The following is an 8,078-nucleotide window of genomic DNA, read 5'->3' on the forward strand; positions in this document are numbered from 1 at the left end:
ATTTTTTTCTCCTTCCTCTTTCCAAGAAGGCAGCAATCTCATATAGGTTAAACCTGTATAATCACATTAAACATATTTCCACATTAGTCATGTTGTGAAAGAAGAAACGGAACAAGAGGGGAAAACCACAAGAGAGAGAAAGATAAAAGCACCAAAAAAAGGAGAAAATAGTATGGTTTGATCTACACTCAGACTTCATAGTTCTTTCTCTGGATGTGAATAGCATTTTCCATCATGAGTCTTTTGGAATTGTCTTAGATCCTTGCACTGCTGAGAAGAGTTAAGTCTATCAAAGTTGGTTATGGCACAACGTTGCTGTTTTTGTCCTATTATAGAGGAGGATTCCAAGGCTGCTGGAAGTTATGTGACCTGTTGAAAGTCACACAGGTAGTAAGTAGTGGACTCAAATCCAAGTTTCCTGTCTTCAAATTCACTGGTCTTTCTAGACAATCAAAAGATATTCTGTGTTTGCCTTGTTGCTGTCTGCCACCACTTTTCGAGTTCCTGTCTTAACTCTCTTGATGTGTAGCTTTAGAGCCCTTGGGGAAAAGCAGAGGCTTTTGGTGTTAGAGACCCCCGGTCCAAATCCTGGCTTTGCCACTTACTAGCTGTGTGACCTTGGGTAAGTCACTTAATCTGTTTGAGACTCAGTTTCTCCATTTATAAAATAAGGTTGGATTAAATGAATTCTAACTTGCCTTTCAGCTCTAAATCCCTGACCTCCACCCCATTCCCTGACATTATCTTCCAATGTGAAACCTGCCCATTGGAAATGCTTCTAACACCCTGACCTCACATTTTTTAAACCTCTAGGGACTCTTCCCACCTCTATTTCCACTCCACTTCAACCATACCTGAGTATGGCCCCACTTGAAACCTCACCATTAATAGAGTCCTTTCAGTTGTGCAGAGCGCTTTATAAATATTATTTTATTTGATCCTTACACTAACCTGTGAAGTATCATCATTCCCATTTAATAGATGAGGAAACTGAGGCTCAAAGAAGTTAAGTGACTTATGAAGGTCACACAATTATGTTGGTATCTGAGGCAGGATTTGAACCCAGGTTTTCTTGACTCCAAGCCCAGCTCCCTCCCATGTGTCCTATCCAGGTTACACAGCTAGTAAGTATCTGAGGTAGGATTTGAATCCAGGGCTTCTGACACCAAAATTCAGAATCTAAGACATCCAGTGGCCACATCCTGCGTCCTTTAGAGGGAAGTGAATCTCCTCCAAAATCTTGAATCCTGAAATTCTACTGTTTAACCACAACCTACTATCCTTCTATCTCACCCACACCCTTACTACTCAACGTGCTTTTTGCCTCCTAGGTCCTTTCTCCCAGGCTTCCTCTCCTTCTTTTGCCTCCTTACCCAGTTTTGACCCTGCGGTCAACTATTTCAATGGCTTCTTCTCTACTCCCACTGCTACCACGCTCATCCAGATACTTAAAAAAAAAAACACCACCATGCATTTTGACTTCATTGAGTACAGTGCTGATTTTGCTGACCAAGCTACAAGCTGCGAAGGTTATATTTCATGAGAATAAACTGTCCTTAATGTGCTTGCCATTGTGTGAAGCAGAAATTCAGGCTGGAACAGTTATGTCTTTGTTCTCCAGAAACCATATTTATTGTGTGCCTTGTTGAAACTCCCCCACTAAAAGCCTCTTCTGATGCCTCATCATGACTGGGAGGTGACCCTGAGCTCTCAAAGTTTAGTGCAGCCAAACGAGAGGCTTGGCACCTTGTAGATCCTTAGGACCTCTCACCTTGACTACTGCAACTGCCTTCTAACTATGGTCTCAAATCTCCCGTGTCCCTCCCTGAAATCCGGCTGGTACCTCACTACCAGAAGGATCTTCCTAATGCAGAGAGAGATTGAACGTGTCGCTCCTTTGCTCCAAACTCTTCAATGGCTGACTATGGCTTGTTGCAGTTTGTTCAGTCATTTCAATTGTGTCTGACTGTCTGTGACCCTATTTGGGTTTTTTTTTTGGTGAAGATATTGGAGTAGTAATAACAGCAGCCTTATGTGATGGACCCATGATGGAAAATGCTATCCACCTCCAGAGAAAGAATTGATGGACTCTGAGTGCAGATCAAAGCCTACGATTTTCACTTTCATTTTTTTTTTTGTGGTGTGGCCCTTTTGGTTTGTTTCTTCTTTCACAACATGACTAATACGGAAATATGTTTTACATGATTGCACATATATAACCTATATCAAATTGCTTACTGTTTTAGGAAGGGGGAGGGAAGGAGAAAAATTTAGAACTCAAAATTTTGTAAAAATTAATGCTAAAAATTGTCATTACACATGATTGGAAAAGATAAAACACTATTTTAAATTATTTTTAAAAAAGATGTTGGAGTGGTTTGTCATTTTCTTCTCTAGCTCATTTTTTATAGATGAGGAAACTGACACAAAAAGGGTTAAGTGATTTGCCCAGGGTCACACAGCTAGTAACAGAAGCCAGATTTGAACTCAGGAAGAGGAGTTCCTGATTCCAGGCCTAGCACCCTATCCACTGTTCTACCTAGCTGCCTGTTAAGCCTATTGCTTACCAAATAAAAATTCATATCCCTTAGTCTGGCATTCAAGGCCCCCCATGACCTGGCTTTCTACTTTAGCAAATATTACTCTTTTCCACATGGGCTATTCTGGACCACTCACCACAACCCTTGTTCATGTTTTGTGTTTTTCTCTTTGTCTATTAGGTTCATGACATTCCAGGGGTCTAGGATGCCCTCCTCTCCCAAACCATCTCCAGTCTTTTGAGATCCCCATCCCTTGGAGAGTCTTTCTACTCACCGCCACTTCTTAGAATCCCTGCCTCCTTTCAAGGCCAAGCCCAAGGGCCTTGGTTCCTTCAAGAGGCATTTGCTGATTCCTCCAGTTTTTAGCACTCCACCTCACCATGTTTGTATTTTATATATGATACACACACACGTATGTATGTGTATCTTTATCTCCTGCGTTTTCTTTTTTGTGAACATGTCGTATCTCCCCAGCAAAATGTATAGAATGGAAGCTCTTTGAGGGACAGGGACTAATTTTAAAATTTGTCTTCTCATTGCCTAATGTAGTACCTGGCATTTTGAGGAGGGGGTGGGGAGTAGAATGGACCTGTGCTTTCATTGTTATACAAGGAGGAAGCTCCCTGGATCAATACAGACAAGCACCTGCCCAGCAATTTATTGACTTAGAAAGTTACTGAAAGGTAGCCTACTCTGCTGGATAGATCAGTCTTGAAGTCACCAAGGGCTAGACTCGTGAACCCTCATACCTGTAGATCTTGTTATCATGGGCAAATCATTTAACATCTCCAGTTCATCCAGTCCCCATCCCCTGTCAGTTCTTTAAGGCTTGGCACATAGGGGGTGCTCGGTAAATGCAGTGAGTTCTGTATCTTAACTGGAAATTTTTCTTTCCTCTGACTTCAAATGTATCACTTTATGTCTCTCTTGTGTTCTTATCACAGCCTATTTTGCACTATGTTTATTACAGTGTTGACTATTTGTATACAGAAGGCTGCTAAGTGGCTCGGAGGATAGAACACTGAGCCTGGAGTCAGAAAAACCCAGTTCAAATCCAGCCTCAGACACTTAGTAGCTGTGTGACCCCCAGCAAGTCACTTAACCTCTGATTGCCTTAATCCACTGGAGAAGGAAATGACTAACCATTCCAGTTTCTTTGCCTAAAAAACCCCATGGATAGTATGGTCCAATATATCCATGTATATGGTCCATATACAACTGAACAACATTTGTATATATTGCTGTATCCTTGCTGTTTGACAAAAAATTCCTTGAGGGTAAGGATCATGTCTTAATTACCTTCTTTATTCTTACACCTTCTTAATTATCTTAATTATCTCCTTCAGGCACCTATCATAGTGCTTTGCATCTAGTAGGAGCTTAATAGTTGTAGAATGAACAAATTAGTGAATGAATGGTGTTTTGGTAAATGGAACTGGAGATACTTCAGAGTTGCTTGAATTCACTTCAAACCAGACAATGAAATTATACAGCGAAGACTTGGGTGTCACTGGGAAGATGTTCATTTTTCTCATCCTGACCTCTGTTCATCCCCTCCCTGTTACATAAAGACAACATTCCCTCCCACCACTACCACTACCACCACCACCACCACCCTGCCTCAAGACTTAGGCAAAGCACCAAATTAAGTAGAGCTGTCTCCTAATCTTTCCAATCAAGTGAGGGTGATTGAAGTGCTGGGATTCCCAAGACCTTCTCTGCAGTCTGGCTCAGGACAAGAAGACATGATTTATGACACAGGTAATTAACCTCGAACTAGGGTTTGGCTGTGGAATGCCATGGGTATCAACTGAGCAGGTGATTAAAAAGAGATGCTGGGAATGAAATGGAGGTTAAAAAAACAACAACAGCATGGTGAAAGGAACTGGGTACTATGAATTTATTCTTATTCAGAAAGAGAATTGAGTGTGAGCAATTGCTGTATATGCAAAGGATTTGTGTATTTATTTATTATTAATCAACACTGAAGAAGGTACTGATAAACCAGTTACCTGAGGGAGACAAAGGCCCTGAGTATGACCATAAGAGAGGCAGGGAAGTGGATGGAGCTGGCTACCTGAATCCTGCTCATTCACATACCATACTACCCATATGCCATCTCGTTTCTTCCAAAGAGCTGGGTATTGGAAGTTTTCATGTAAACAGGAATTTACTGAGAGGTGCAATGGGATTCCTTCCCTGGGGACCTTTTGCAGAGTGCAATGGGAAAGGTTGGCTGATTACGATGGCAGCTGAGACCCTACACCAATTAGCCCAATAGCCCCTAGATCTGACAAAATCATTAGGACAGAAAGCAGGGTACCCTGGAATATCAGGTGGGAGTTTGAGATGTGGGAAGGAAAACAGATAGCCTAGGGCAGGAGGTAAAGAAGCTAAGTGTCATTCAAAGAGCAGAATAATAGTAAATCTTTTATATCCATATAATGCTTTACATTTGTATCTCATGTTATCTCATCTAATCGTCATAGCAACTGGCAAAATGGACGACCATTTTGTAGATGAGCAAATAGGCTTAGACAGCTCAACTGACTTGTTCAAGGTGTAATACACGGAGAGCTGGACCCAGAGTTAGGAAGACTCCATAACTGAGTTCAAATATGGCCTCAGACACTTAACTGGCTGTGGCAAGTCATGACATTTGCTTGACTCAGTTTCCTAATCTATAAAATGGTGATAATAGTAGCACCTACCCCCCCCCCCCGTTATTGTAAGGATGAGGTAATACTTGTAAAGCACTTTGCAAACCTTAAGGTGTTATATAAATGATAGCTATTATTATTATTACAATAAATGATTGTGTTGGGCCAAGAACTCAAGGTCTCCTGACTTGAAGTCCCTTGTTCTTGCTGATAAAACTGTACTGTCGATCAGAACTGTGAGTAACAGCTAGTGATTTTCTTCAGACAAACCAAATAGGGCAGAAAGGAATGGGTCAAGGTCAAGTTAGGACTTCCAAGCATCAGGACCATGAAGACCTCCAGCAGGAACACAGTAACTTGTGAGGTCAGGACTGCCTGAGAAAGCCTCTGTTAAAGTCAAAGGGAGAAAATTATTTTTGTGTGGGAGGACTGGACTTCAAAAATGCCCAAAGTGACTAATACATCCAGGAGTAAAAGAAAATGACTACTAAGTCCATACAGGACAGTGTGGAGCCCAGGGCAAGTTTGGGGAAGCCAGGTAAGAGCTGTCCACTGCAATTCCACATTGGATATAATGACATTGTTGATATGTTGATTAGTTTTGCTGAACTGTTTTAATTTTTTTTCCTCTTTATTCCATTACAAGGGATACCTCTTTGGGGAGGTGAAGGGGAAGGCATATGTTTAAAAAAATGTTGATGTAAAAACAAAAGGTATAAATAGAAAAAATGTTGAAAGTAATGTAAAATTATATACTTTTTTTGTGGGGGGAAGGCAATGGGGTTAATTGACTTGCCCAGGGTCACACAGCTAGTTAAGTGTCAAATGTCTGAGGTCACATTTGAACTCAGATCCTCCTAACTCCAGTGCTGGTGCTCTATCCACTCTGCCACCTAGCTGTTCCCTACATACTTTTTAAAAAGTATAATTTTGATGTCTTTGGTTTTTATACCTCTTAGATTTCTCCAATATCTCTCCTCTTCCCTCTCCCAGAGGGCCATCCTTTATAACAATTTTTTTATTAAAGAGAAGAAAAATTCATCAAAACTGATCAATACATCAAATAAATGACATTTTGCATGTAATGTTACACATCTGTGCACCCTTCACTTTTGCAAAAAAGTGAAGTTTTTTCTGTGCTTTGGGTTCAAGCTTATTCTTCATAATTTCAAAACATGTATTTCCAATTATTTTGTGGCAGCAGTCCTTTCCATTTACATATCCTACACTCAGAAGAAAGGACAAGGAATCAGATTCTTTTTTTTTTCTTTTTGGTGAGGCAATCAGCATTAAGTGACTTGCCCAGGGTCACACAGCTAAGTAAGTGTCAAGCATCTGAGTCCAGATTTGAACTCAGGTATGGAATTGGATTCTTAAGAGGCTGAAAACCCCATAGCTCCGGCAAACTCCAAATACCTCAGTTTGAAAATCTAATGGAATTTGAAACTCAAAATCATTTTTTAAATATTAAAAAATTGTTTTAATATGTCATTGAGGAAAAAAATAATATATTTTAAAAAAAAAAGAAAATCTAATGGCTTAGGATTGGGCTGACTGAATCCAGGAACAAGAACTGGAAGGAAAACATTGTTGAAAAAAAGGGAGACCAAGTTCAGAGCCAATCAGACCTAGTTCTTTCTGCATTTGAACGGAGGAGCAGGGCTAGTTTTAAGACACACTTGACTCTCTAATAGTGTTATAGGAACTACCCTAGTCCTCTGAAGGAGTTGACAAGGAATAAGGTGGCCAAGTCTTCCTTTCCTCTGGATCAGAAGACACTTGATCATTACACTGGGTTTGTTGAACCAGGTAATACAATATTCCCATTCATCCAGATTCTGCAGCCAAACCTTTGGCTAGCTTGGAATGCTGGGTTTTTATTTCAGAGACCTGTGAGGACATCTCTTTAACCAATGCAGATCCTGACTCAATGTTTCTTAAGACAGTCTTCCTGAGCTTTGCTCCACTCCCCACTCCCCATGCATTACCTAGTTGGCCAATTCTGGTGATGAGCTTCCCAACATATAGCTAGTGGGGTTGGTCTTCAGACAAGTCAGTTACCCAACCTGCCCAAGTTGGGGAATATGACCCTAAGCAGTGGCTGTTTTTCAGTTTTTTTGTTCTCTTTCTTTGGGGGACTGTAAATTTGGGCCTCTTTCTACAAAGTGGATTCCAACCCCGACCTCTCAGTTCTCATGTCTCTCCATTCCCTGTCCACATTTCTCAGGCCCTTTATGTGTCTCTGAGACTCCATATGCCTGTCTCTCCGGACCATGTAAATATGAAATGACATATGTAAAGCACTTTGCAAATATAAATGCTAGCTGCTGTTATTATTAATCCAGGGAATGTTTCTGGTGTGTCTGGCTTCCTTCTCCCAGGCTAAGGCTTAGAGCCACACCCTACCTCCCACCCCTTTCCCTGAGGTTTACTGGGCTCCCTCCTTCCCCAGGACCCAGGGCAGTGTGTGAGCTTCCCCCAGGGTAGTCCATACTTCAGTATAGTCACACACAGAGCCAGGCCACTGTTTTGGCTTTGGCTTTCCTCACTCTAAAGCACCAAGCTCACAGCCACTTGGTCATTATCTTTAGGTAAAACAGGAAAAAACAAAAATTAAGTCCTAGCCTCAGGAATGAATGGTCCAAACTTTAGCACTTAGATTGAGGACTGGTCAAAAGCCAGTAGGGAGAAGCAAACTGAGATAGGGTTGCCATTTCCTGTCCCAGGGGTGATGCAGTAATAGAGGTGATGGAGTAAATAGAGTGAGGCTCAGAGAACAAAGGAGTTACCTCCAGTCCCAATTTCAGTTCATAAGCTGAAAACCAATATTGCTGGAGAGTGGAGAGTGAGGGGAGGGAATCTTCTCATTCCTTAGAGG

This window comes from Phascolarctos cinereus, unplaced genomic scaffold (genome assembly GCF_003287225.1).
Source record: "Phascolarctos cinereus isolate Bilbo 61053 unplaced genomic scaffold, phaCin_HiC Scaffold_4;HRSCAF=312, whole genome shotgun sequence".
Lineage (NCBI taxonomy): Eukaryota > Metazoa > Chordata > Mammalia > Diprotodontia > Phascolarctidae > Phascolarctos > Phascolarctos cinereus.